We start from the raw sequence: 12,740 nt of genomic DNA, 5'->3' as shown, positions 1-12,740 counted from the left end.
GTAGATATCAACAATCGTGCGGCCCAGACATTACTCAGGAGCATCCAGCATTGTGGGCACAGAGGTGCCCATCTATGTACATTCATTACCATGGGCTTGTATTGTCACCACTGATGACCATCGGGTGACTGAACTAGAGCTGGGAAAATGCTGCTGGGCTACTTTTCCGAAATTGAAAGACTGGATTCTGAATGAGAAATCAGTTTCATCCCCTGTGTCACATCCCCTCAAGGCTATTGGTTGCCTGGAATGTTGTCCCACAAACTATTCTCAGCCTGGGCATCTTGGTCCCTGTCTGGAGAAAGGGAACTGTGTATCTGGGGTTCAGGGGAAGAGAGGTGATTTCCCAAGCATGTCCATTTGTAGTTGGCACCCTGTGAATGTCCTAGCTATTAAATGTTTTTTTAAAGAAAAGATCTGAAGCCCTACCTTGCGCTCATGAGAAAATACTAAATACGTTGTAATCCGTTAGTGGAATCTGCCATGGGCACTGGATAAGGCGGCGCCTGTCTGCACACGGGCTGTGCATTCTCTGGACACCAGTCATGATGTGCATAATTTATGCCTCATGAAGACAGAGCTGCTTGTTTTTCAGGAAGAAGATCCCGGGCAGTTGTCAGTGTTCTGCACATTTCCTGTTCTTCCTCAGAGCTCATCGTGGCTACTTGAGTGTCACGGAATGGTTTTCACAACTTCTCAGCTGCAGGAGGGAGAAATGCAAACCCAAGGCGATGGGCTTTGTGTCCGACCTCACTCCCTCCTGTTGCCTTCACTGAAGCAAGGGGGTGGCATCTTTTATGGCCCTCTGGGGGCCTCCTTTCCCCGGTGTTCCCTAGAGCTGCTTCTTTCTCCCTCCTGCAGGAATTAGGTAGCAGTTGTGTGGCCCCTCCCGTTTGAGACCCCAGCCGCCAGCAGACTTTTAGGCAGAGAGAAGCGCAGGTGTGGAGACTCAGGGGGAGCTTGTTTTGATGCTCCTGCCTGGGAACACTGCCCTCAACAAACGCATTTGTTGCTCATACATTATCTGTTGGCTATCTAGCCCCGTGCCCATCTGTCGAGATGGCAGTGTGCCTGATCCCAGACCCCAAAGTCAGCTCCATTAAACCTAGGTGCCAATCACCGGTGAGCCGGCTGCAGGAGGCTTCACCCCTGGGGACCCTTCTCCTGCCCTTCCCTTGAGAATACTGAGGCCTCACGCCTGCTTCTGACTTTCTCACCTGGTTCCTCCCTGGACGTGCAGCCCCTTTGAAGATCCCAACTTGTGATGAAAAATACTTGTCCTCTGGAGGACGAGGCCCAGTCTGTTTTTGGACAAGGGGAGGGGTGGTGAAACTGAGGTGTGCATGAATTGCATGGGATCCTGCCTGCCTGCCTGCACAGGGGCAGAGGGGGACATAAATGTAGAGTAATTAGAACCACATCCCTTTAAATTAACCCACATCATCAGTAATAAATCAAATGTTTTTATGCCCCTCCTTTGTTCCAGAATGGGTTTGAAGGGACAGAGAAAATGCCTAGTGTCTGTGTAACCTGCAAACAAGGGCCCATTCCCATCTCACTGAGATGAGACACACTGAGGCCCCAAAAGGTACATGGTGGGGAGGAGGAAGATGATTAACTGTGGCTTGTGGTTGGCATGATGTCAGGCACATAGTAGACGCTCAGGCAAAGCTATTGAATGACTGAATGACTGATAGAAGTCCCTTCACAGAGTCCCCGTGTAAATGAAATATGATAATGTAATTGTTTACACTATTTATTGAGCACCTGCTATATGCCAGGCACCATGCTAGGCTATTGGGAGACAGTGGCGAGCAAGACAGACAAGAGCTATAGTCCCATGGAGCTTATCTTCCATCAGATAATAGACAAAAGCAAACAAACAAATGCACAATGGAAATTGCAGAGCTCAATGACCATCGGTCCCTTTCTTTTGCTCCTATGGAAAGCAGCAAAATGGAGGTAGCTTGCATGCGGGTACATGGTAAGGCACATGCACCTGTGTTTGCTGGGTGGTTTCCAAGGAACCTCCCCCTTTAGAGACACATGCTCACGTGTATAAACATACACACTCTCACACATGCACACCATCCTCTTAGACTCAAAATTTTCCTGGAATATGCATTATTTTTTCTTATAAAACCTGTAAGAGAAAGACCCATGTGCTCTGACTGGGCATGTGGTCAAGGGTCCAGAGAGATCTGTTTGTTTGGAGACATTGCCAAGTCACTGCACCTCAGATCAGAACATCTGAGCATTTCTTTGTGGTCCCAAGACCTGTGTCTGCCTCTGGCTGCATCTGGGAAAGTATCTTGGCCTCTGGGTAATGTAGCCTTCTTTTTTAAAAATTGATTTCAGAGAGAGGAAGGGAGAAGGAGAGAGACAGAAACATCAATGATGAGAGAGTCATTGATCGGCTGCCTCCTGCACACCCCGTAGTGGGGATCGAGCCCGCAACCTGGGCATGTGCCCTGGCTGGGAATGGAACCATGACCTCCTGGTTCATAGGTCAATGCTCTACCATGGAGCTGTGCCAGTGGGGCATCATGTAGCCTTCTATATCTAACCTAGAAAGCTACAGAGATGAAGGATGGTTGCTATAAAATCAGGGTATGTGAAAGCTGGGCATTGGGGGGATTCCAAAATGGGAGGTGAGTTGTACTCTACTTCTCTAAGATCTCATCTACCAGAGCTCTGACCTCCATGGCGGGTTAGATGCTCAGGAGTTAAAGGGTGGTGGGACCTGTGGTTTGTCCATATGGTTGAAGTCGTTTGGGTGTCAGAGAGAATACGGTCTACAGTTGAGGGACTGCACTTAGGAAAACTTAATATTCAATGAGATGAAGACAGAGTCTCCTCTCTAGCATATTTGGACCACTCTGATATGTCTGAACCCAAATTACAATACACGAGTAGCCCATTATAGTGTTGCCATGGTGACCATCTCCAATTATGACCAGCAGGATTAAGAAGACAATGTCTGTAGAGCTCTCCATGGCTGGTGAGTGGGTGCCCATGGAGAGAGAGGAGGATCTGGGGTGGGGGCTGCTTCCAACGTGCTGAGATGGAGCAGATCCTGAGCCCCAGGCAGCCTGCTCTGTGAAAGGTGACAGGGGCCATCTGCTCCATAGGTAGGGATCTTATCAGTCTTGTCCATCAGTATATCATCAGTAACTACAGCAATGCTGGTGCAAAGTAGGTACTCAATGAGACTGGATGGTGAATGAATGAATGAATGAATGAATGAATGAATGTTGTGACTTTTCTCTGCCCCAAATGAAGCAAATGTGCTAAGAGTGTAATTGGTGCAGAGAAATGGTGGTAGTGGTGGTGATGGTGATGGTGAGGGGATATTTACTGTTAGACTAAGAGATAACACACTACCCTGGCTGGTTGCAAAAGCCCAGCATAAATCAAATTGCCAAAGATAAAAAATCACTAGTGGGTTGAGAGTATCGGATAAACATACTGCTTCCTGCAAGTTTTGTAGAAGCATAATTTGGTGGGCTGGTTGAGTAAATTGTGTCCTTTCCCTCTCCTGGAATACCGGGCTGCCGTTTAAATGATGCTGTAGAAATACGTTCGTCAACACAGAAGCTTGTGTATTCGTGAGGATTAAGTTAGGCTCCAGGTAACAGAAGGAAAAAAGTGTTGCTTCAACAAAAGAGGAGCGAGTTTCCTCCTAATGTGGACCTTCGGGGCTGTGATGGGGCTCCACAGGCCTCTGGAATCGCGCTTCGGGATTTCTGCCCTGTCAGGACTGGTAAAAACCCTTGGCACGGGGTAGCCTGAGAGAGCTTCAAGCAACACACTGGTTTCCTCGACACTGGGCCTTCTCACGCTTCTCAACACAGTTTGGGGTGGTTCTTGTTTGTGTGACTTGTGCAAACTCGGTGGTGCTGAGGAAGATCCAGACAAAGGGGTGGGGAATGGGGGACTCCAGATGATCACGACTGTCCCCCTGATTACGCCGCTCTTCATTTTTGTTGGCTCATTCACTTCCATTATATTCTCAATTAATAAACAAAGTTTGGAGAAACACATTATTTGAACTTTGATAGTAAATGAAATGCATATGTGGGTAGTAAATCAGGTTTACTTTAGCATTTCCCAGCATATCCCTATGTGTAATGGTGTTGGGTGATCTCTGAGACACCAAGAAGTGTTTGTAAAGATTTTTTCCAAGCCCACATTTGCAGCCTTCTATGAAAGTGACGCAGCATTGGCCCATTAGGATGGACCCTGGAGCAAGGAAAACATCGCCAGTCTTACTGGAACACTCAATTCAATCAAATTAGATAGGAGAGCATCGCTTCAATACCAGCTTTGCAAGGCTATGGCCCCAAGCCAAAATCGCTGGCACTAAGTGTTGACTATGATTACATCTGGGAGGCAATAGAGTTCTGGGAATCTGGGTGGGGTATGAGAATTAGGGGGTCCCAAAGGACTGAAGTCAGTGGGGGAGATGGTGACATGTTAATGGCAGGCAGAGCCTGACTTACTGGGTAGGAAAGGGTTAGACACAGGACTAATCCTAATGGAGGTCAGAGTGCATTATCAGATTATGCATTTTCCCCAGTTCTGTTGAGATATAATGAACATATAGCATTGTATTAGTTTCAGGCGTATGACACAGTGATTCGATGTATGTACATATTGCAAAATTCCTACAATAATCTCAGTGCATAGTTCAGCTTAGGTACGTGTGCACCCCTTGTCCGATCAGCTGCGGCTGAAGGGGAAGGCCCTGTGGGTTACAGGGACAGAGTCTTCGAGAAAAGGAAGGAAGGGATGCAGAGCAGGTAAAGTGATTTGCAGAGACAAGAATTTGCGTCTCAGGTATTTACCCAGATGGGGAAGCCGGAGTGTTGAGCCAGAAGCCTAGAGGGTGATTCCAGGGGAACAGAAATGCGTGCTCTGTTTTCCCTTCTAGTGGTTTCTCCATTTACTTCTCTAGCATTTTTCTAATTACTACCAGCAGAGCAATCGATACGAGGTTATCAACAATAGGGACAAGTTAATTAAGATGAGCAAATTAATCAGGTAATTAAGTGGCCTTCCCCGAGAAGGTGAGCCCGCGGAGGTGTTAGCGGTGCTGGGTCACGTCGGTTGTCTTTATGTGGGCCTTTAGGAATCACGGTAACTGGATCATGCCAGATGGGACAAAAGTGACTTATGTCCGTCATTAGCGAGCACACGTTTTCCTGGGCTCACCCGCAGTAAGTTCACATTCCAACACAGCTCCTAGCACGTTGGTCTCATCCTCACTGCATGGCCCTTTGTTTCAGTGGTGGGCATGGTGGTTAATAACCCAATACTTCTTTTTTTCCTATTACCCAATAAACAACACTCCAATCTATCTCTGCTGGTCCAGCTTAAAGACTACATTTCCCAACTTCCCTTGGACCTAGAAAGTAGCCAATGATTAAGTGGTTTTTCTGGGGTCCTTTGAAGAAGTTGACCCAGCTGGGATATAGGCCCTTTCTATTTCTGTCACTAAACTTTTCAGTCTAGGATTTCCATTTGGTTCTTTTTTTAAACCTTTATTACTTTACTGAGATTTTCTACTTTTTCCATTTGTTTCAAGAGACTTTATAGTTGATTGTTGAAGCACTGTTATGATGGCTGCTTTTACACTTCTTGTCAGATAGTTCTTGCCCAATTCATTTCAGGGCTGGTGTTGGCGGTTGTCTTTTCTCACTCAAGTTGTGATTTTCTTGGTTCTTGGTATGATGCTTTAATTGCATCCTGGACATATTTGGCTTTTATTGGTAGGAGAGAGACTCTGGGTCCTACTTAAATCTTCTATTGTAGCAGACTGTTTGGGTTCAGCGCATGCTGTTGTGGGCTGGCAAGAGGTGGAGCTGAGATATGATCCCAGGATGAACATGCCCAATGACAATTTAATTTTCAGAGCCTTTGTGGTCTTATTTTGGTCTGCTTGGTATATGTAGTGCTGCTGGGGCCCCCACTGGTCTCTAGTAGAGCTGCCTGAGGGGACAAAGGGGTTTCGCCAGGCCCGCAGAATGGTGGCACTTGGCGGGGAAGGAGACTCTCAAACCACTGAGACAAAGAGGGTTCCTGGGTTGCTTGTTGGAGCTGGATCTCTCTCAGTGGGGTCGTGGAGTTTCAAGCGCCATGAAGAAGGGGAACAGTTCTCCTGACTGCTTATTCTGGGGGCAAAAAAGTAGAAGAAACCTTGTTCTGTTGATTGGAACCCACCACACCAGCTTTAGACCAACTATCTCTGCTCTTTCCTTATGTAAGACAGTGTTCTATCCTATTTCAGCCACTGTTACTTGCGTTGCCTGTAACATGCCACGGAGCTTAATCCTAATTGAGATGGTATCTAAAGAAGGGACGGACAGAGCTGCTAGTCCCCACAGTCGGCTGAGCCCTGCTCCCCCAGACGGAGCAACGGCCTGGTGCCAATGCCTATGGCCTCCTCCTCGGCTGCCGCCTCCTCTCGGAGTCGGAGAACACCTTCTAGAGCCAAGGGACAGAGGGACTGTGCCCAAAGAGTTCACAGCCAGACGAGCTTGAGTCTGAATCCAGCTTCATCACTTAATGGCTTTGGGACCTCCTGCAGTTACTTCACTTACAACTATAGAACAGGGGTACAGTAACTGACGATTTAAAAAATATAACTCACATAAGGCACCCAGTTGATAGTAACTTTATTATCATCATTGTCGTCACCATTTCTATCACCTTCCACCTAGAGCAAACATTAAGAGGAATTTTATAAGAAATGAGTTACATAAAATACGGCACCTAAATAGTTAAAGCTAACGTTTACAGGGTTCTTCCTATGAGCCAGGCACCGGTTGCACACCCTGTGCTCACTCATTTATTCCACGCGAGCCGATGGGGCGGTTGTAATCATAGCCTCCCCGGTGGTTATCACGATGCTGACCACCGTCCTTCAGCGAGCTGAGGAGCCTGGGGCTCAGAGGCTGAGAACTCTGTCAGGTTCCCAGGGGCAAGAGCGGAGCCGAGATGCTATCCCAGGTCTGTCCAACTCCAGAGAGAAAGCTTGTAGAGAACAGGAAGAGCTATATCAGAGTTTGGGCTTTGAACAATTAATTCACTTCATTCATTCATTCATTCATTCATTCATTCATTCATTCAGCCATTTAGCCTTTCAGGGGGTATTTGTTGAGCTCTATGCCAGTCCAGTGTTAGACTCTATACATACAGAGATGGGCACGATATGGCCGTGCCCTTAAAGGGCTTCCAGTGTAGGAGACAGAGATGTAAGGAAATGTGCACCCTAAAAACTTGGAGCTGTGTCGGCGCATGTATGCCTGGGGTTCATGTGGGGCACGCAGCAGAAGGCAGCCCGTTCTAGGGGACGGGGGTCCGTTAGCTCTCTAGTTGAGAAAGCCCAACTCTGCATTCCCTGAAAGGTCTATTTTCTAACGGAATCTGGAAGGATCTCCATTTTCCTGTTTGGCTTGTGGCAAAGTGTGTGACAGCACTTACCAAATCCTACCTGAGAGGACTTTAGTTGGCTGTGAATGGAAGGGACTGTTGCTGTCAGTTTAAAGCCAGAAAGCACGAGAAGTGCCTCAGCAGACCTGGTACTTCCTTTCCCGGGGCCTTCTGTGTTTGCTTGGGGCGTCCCTGACTCCTCACATTTGCCTTTTCTGCTCACAGCTTCCAGCAGTAGGTGTCAGTTGGTTGGATTAATGAGGAAAAGTCCATGTGGCAAGAAAGATAGAAATCAAGTAAGACCACCAGAGGCTGAGCTGAGATCGAAAGGCAGATAGATGCCCTTGAATCCTCATGGGGCTGTGCTGGTCATTTCTCTTTCTCAAAAGCAAAATAAGTTAAAAACTTCGTCTCTTTGAAAGACACTATGAAGATCATGTAAAGAAAAGCCATAGGCTGGGAGAAAATATTGCAGTACATGTAGCTGACAAAGACTTGTATCTAGAATATATAAAGAACTCCTACAGCTCAATAAGAAAAGGCAAATTACCCAATAAAAAATAGACAAAAGATTTTAACAGACAATTCACAAACGGCCAGTAAGCATGCAAAAAGATGCTCACGGTCTTAGTCACTAGGGAAACGTAAACTAAAACCAATATGACACACACTACGCATCCACTGGGATGGCTCAACTGAAAGACACTGGGAAACCAAGGGTTACAAAGGATGTGGAGCAGCTAGAATTTCCATACATTGCTGGCAGGGCTGTAAAATGGTATAAACACTTTAGAAACTAGTTTGGCAGTTTCTGATAAAGTGAAACATTCACTTCCCTTATGACCCAGCAATTACACTCATGGATATATACCCAAGACAAATGAAAACTCATGTCTACAAAAAAAAAAAAAAAAAAAATGTAGCCCTGGCCAGTGTGGCTCAGTGGTTAGAGCACTGGCCTATGTCCTGAAGTGTCAGGGGCCTGATACCTAACACGTCGGGGCTCGTGCGAGAGGCAACCGTCACTATGTCTCTGTCACATCTCTCTCTCTCTTTCCCTCTCCCCCCTCCCTCCCTTCCACTCTCTGAAAAGCAATGGGAAAAATATCCTCATGTGAGGATTAGCAAACAAACAAACAAAAATCTACAAAAAAAGTGTACAAGCATTTCATAGATTTTACTGCTTATGTTTTCTTCTAGGATTTTTATGGTTTCTAGTCTTGTCTTTAATCCATTTTGAGTTTATCCTTGTGTATTGTGTAAGAAGGTGGCCTCGTTTCATTTTTTTTGTACGTGTCTGTCCAGTTTTCCTAACACCATTTATTGCATAGGCTGTCTTTGCCCCATTGTAGAGAAAGGAAACTAATTCACATTACAGGCGTCAGAACTATTACGTGCACCGCTCGCCGGCGTCGAGGCCCGTGAACGCTCCGGTCCAGTCCTGAGCTCTGCCTCGGGGAATCACCCAAACCCAAATGTCAGCACTCGAGCGTCACTATTTCTTCAGCCTCCTTCCGAGATGTAGCCCTGGCCAGTGTTGCTCAGTGGTTAGAGCGCTGGCAGTGAGAGCAAACCCACGCTTCTTAGTAATTATGGAAAACACAAGCGCTCGCTCGCTGGTAGAGGGACAGGTTTTCCCCTGCAACCTTCCGAGCTCCAGCTCAGGCCCCTGACTTTTGCTCCACTCTCCCGACGAGGGAGAAGCCCGCCCGCCTCCAGCCTAAAGAAAACCTGGAGATGGGAACGCTCCTTAAGAAGCGCTGCTGGTGCCAGTAAAAGAACAATGTTGTGTATTGTGAACACGAGACTTGATGAGGTCAGAACCACCCCGGGGACACGAAAATATATATTTATGTAAGAGGCAGTAAAATTTGTCTGCAATTAAGTTTTACCCAAACCCTCAAATCTGTTGTTTGGTTTTAAGCAGATGTTGAAAGGGTTTATCCTGGATTCCGTCTTTATTGATAGGATGTCTTTTGATCTGCAGCCAGAGAAGAAATCTGGATGTTATTTTGGATTTGGAAATTTTCTTTAAATAAACATATTAGTTAAGTATGTAAATCTGCTATCATCACTTCGGTCATATTGCCAGAGTGGGAAACATCTGCGGCCTGGTGTCAGCCGACTTATTAATTCACACTTAGAATACGTTTCACCCAGGTTATTGCTGAATAATGTTGCCTTGATTGCCTAAGTCAGCTGTGGCTTCCCTACAGTTCCTTACAAGTTTGAGGTTTAAATTTTGACTCATGAGAAATCCACCGAGCAGTCTGGGCCTAGGCTTCCTGCCCTTCAGGATTGATTTCAGAAATTAATTGTTAACATTGTGGATTATGAATGGTGGGGATCTGTGTTATTTATCTGAACTGGCCAGCATGTAATTCCGGGAAGGGATTATATGACCTCCTCCTGGTAAGCACTGAAGTGGGGTCATTCATACAACTTTCTGCCATAAAGCTCTCGCCACTTTATGGAAGCGCCTCTCCCTCCAGTTAAAGTGATACTCTATCGACTTCCACCTTTAAGTCCAGAGTGAATCATCCTGTCCGGTGGGCTGGTGGGTGATGAACGGCTGCGGCCTGGCCTTCTCACTAATACAGGTAATAGAGCATATAAATCCAGGCAATCTTCTGCTCCTTGCACTCTCCCAGGTCAGGAAACGAGCCCCAGGGAATGGATGTTTGGAGAGCACCTGAATGAATGAAGACTTTGTGCTCAACAGAGAAGATCGTTCCAGGCATTGGTTGACCCAGCAGCTGAAATTCAAGTTCCAAGGCCCAGGGAAAGTGAATTGTGGGGAAGAGGGATTTCAGAGCAGCTGTGTGCATCTGCCAAAAGACCTCCTCTGTGTATTCGTGAGGGTAAGTAGCTCTCGCTACCGTAACAGAGAGCCCACCAATTTCAACGATGTAAGAGCGTGAGAGTGTATTTTAGTTAATATTCCTGTGCAGTGTCTGTCAGCTGGGGTGGGAGTGGGCGCTTCGCTCTAGTCATTCATGGATCAGGCTCTTTCCATCCAGTGGCTCTGCTCTCCCAGGGCTTTGGAGTCCTCCACCTGGCTGACAGCATAGAGGGAGATTTTTATAAGCCTGCAGTGGTCATTGTTCACAACCCAGTCACATGGCTGTAACTGTAAGGTGAACTGGAAAATACAGTCCAGCTGTGAGCCCAGGGAAAAACATTTGGTGCACACTCAGTCTTATAATGGGCATCTTGGCCATAAGAATGGCAGCAACAGAAATAATAGCTACAATAGCTAGCATTTATGGGTTGCTTAATATGTGCCAAACCCTGAGCCACATGTCTTGCTTGCATTATCTTGTTTAATGTTGTTCTTCCCATTTAATAGGTGAGTAAACTGAGGCTGAGGGCGCTGAAGTAAAATCCTGCGTCACGTGACTGTAAACAGTGCAGCCGAAACCCAAGCCCAGAGTGGGTCTGACTTCAGGTCGTGTGATCTCAGTTTCTCCCCCTTAACCACGTCTTCAGGTGCCTCTGGCTGCTGTCGGCAACCTTGTCCCCACCCTTTTCCTCTGACCTGGGCTGCAGAGGTGCCTCCTCCTTGCTGAGACCTAGAAAAGTAGCATCCTAATTAAATCCCCTCCCATTGCCATGAGCACCCAGGGAGCCCTAGGAGGGGAGACACGCTGTGGGGCCGTCAGTTGTGAGCAGCACGGGGTGGGAAGTGGGTAAGGCTGGTGCCACAGAGGTTTTCATCCAAAATATTGCTGGAGTTATAATTTTCCCCTTTACATGCGGTGAAGTTTAACAAACATTTAGATGACCCCTCAAGCCCCCAATGATTCTAAAAATGGAGCCGTTTCATTCTTTGTTTTATCCCAAACTTATGCTTTCTGGACCAACTTAATTACTCCCCCCCTCACTGTCTTCCCTCCCTTCCCCTCCCCTCTCTCCCCTTTCCTGGATCTGGCTACTCCTCATATTTCCTCCCTCCCCCTCTGCCTTCCTTTCATTTAATAAATATTTTCTGTGTACCTACTTGTTACCAGATACATAGTAGTAACCAAGACAGCTAATGCCTCTCCCTTTGTGGTGCTTACATTATTTTTCCGCAACAAACTAAAAGTTATAGTTTTTGTAAAAATATTGTTCATGTGAAGAGGGGTAAGAATCTCAAAGTAGTTTCACAATGTGGGTAATGAGGAAATTCTACTAAGCTCCCCAGCGAAGGGACTTCTTTCCAGAGACCAAGTACGTGGGCACAAACCCAAACCACGCACAGAACATAGATAACTACATGTTTTGGAACATTTGGGGCTCCTCTAAATAATGAAGCCCATGCGTTTTAAATTTGTGGGTGCTTAGGGTTTTCTGCACATGGCACAAGGCCTGTCCCCCTACTATTGCAAGCCTGTGGCTTACGTTGCTAATTGATTGCAGCGCTCTGTGCCCTGAACTCAGATGCAGCCTCAGAATCTTTGTCAACACAATGCTGTGGGCAGCCGCCGCGACACCAGTGACTCTGCATCGGCCACGAACCCCCTCAGCACCCTCAGGGCGCTGTGCGCCCACTGTCTCCGATACGGACCCGCAACGGTATTTAACGTGCTTGTGCCTGGGCGATGCTTTTTACGCACAGAGACGTATATATTTGAACGAAGTGAAAAGTAATGCGAAATCGCTAACTGGGATGAAAGAAGAGCTCAGGGAAAGAGTCGGGAGGAGGCAGCGCAAAAGCAGGACCTTGTTGTGACTAGGGAGCCCCCTGGAGTCGGAGCCCATGTCCCCAGGCGAGGAGCCGGGACGGCAGCCCCTGGGCCCGGCCCCCTGCCTGTCCTGGCAGCCGCGCCTGGTGGGCCGATGAGGGCGAAGCAGAGATGCGAAGCAGATGTCACTGCGCTTGAGGTGTCGCTCCGTCACGGGGCCCATACTGCAGAGCCACCCCACTTGCGGCTCTGTCCGTGTGGCCCTGGCGGAGATGGGGAGGCGTGAGCCACTGGCTGGATACACAGGGACCTGCTCGCCCTGCGGGGGGGGGCTGGAGTGAGAGGAGGTATTTCTGCCGGGGGCAGAAGAGACGGAGTTCGCAGCAAAGAACTGCTGTCAGGGTGGTTGAGTGGCCAGAGAGCAAGGATTCCCAGGAGCCCAAATAAAGATTCTAATGTTCTGTGTGTGTTTGTGTGGGCACGTGTGCTTTTGGGGGGCTGTCCCCCGCCCCCCAGGTGATTTGAAGGACACCTGCTCTCCCAGCAAATGTGCTCAGTCATGAACAGAGAAGAAACCAGTGGTGTGCTGAGGCGGGGCTGGGTGGGGGTGGGAGCGGGCCCCCCAGGGTGCAGGCCGCA

This window comes from Miniopterus natalensis, chromosome 18 (assembly GCF_054644295.1).
Source record: "Miniopterus natalensis isolate mMinNat1 chromosome 18, mMinNat1.hap1, whole genome shotgun sequence".
Taxonomy (NCBI): Eukaryota; Metazoa; Chordata; class Mammalia; order Chiroptera; family Miniopteridae; genus Miniopterus; species Miniopterus natalensis.
The sequence above is the reverse complement of the archived record's forward strand: the minus strand, read 5'-3'. Positions refer to the sequence as shown.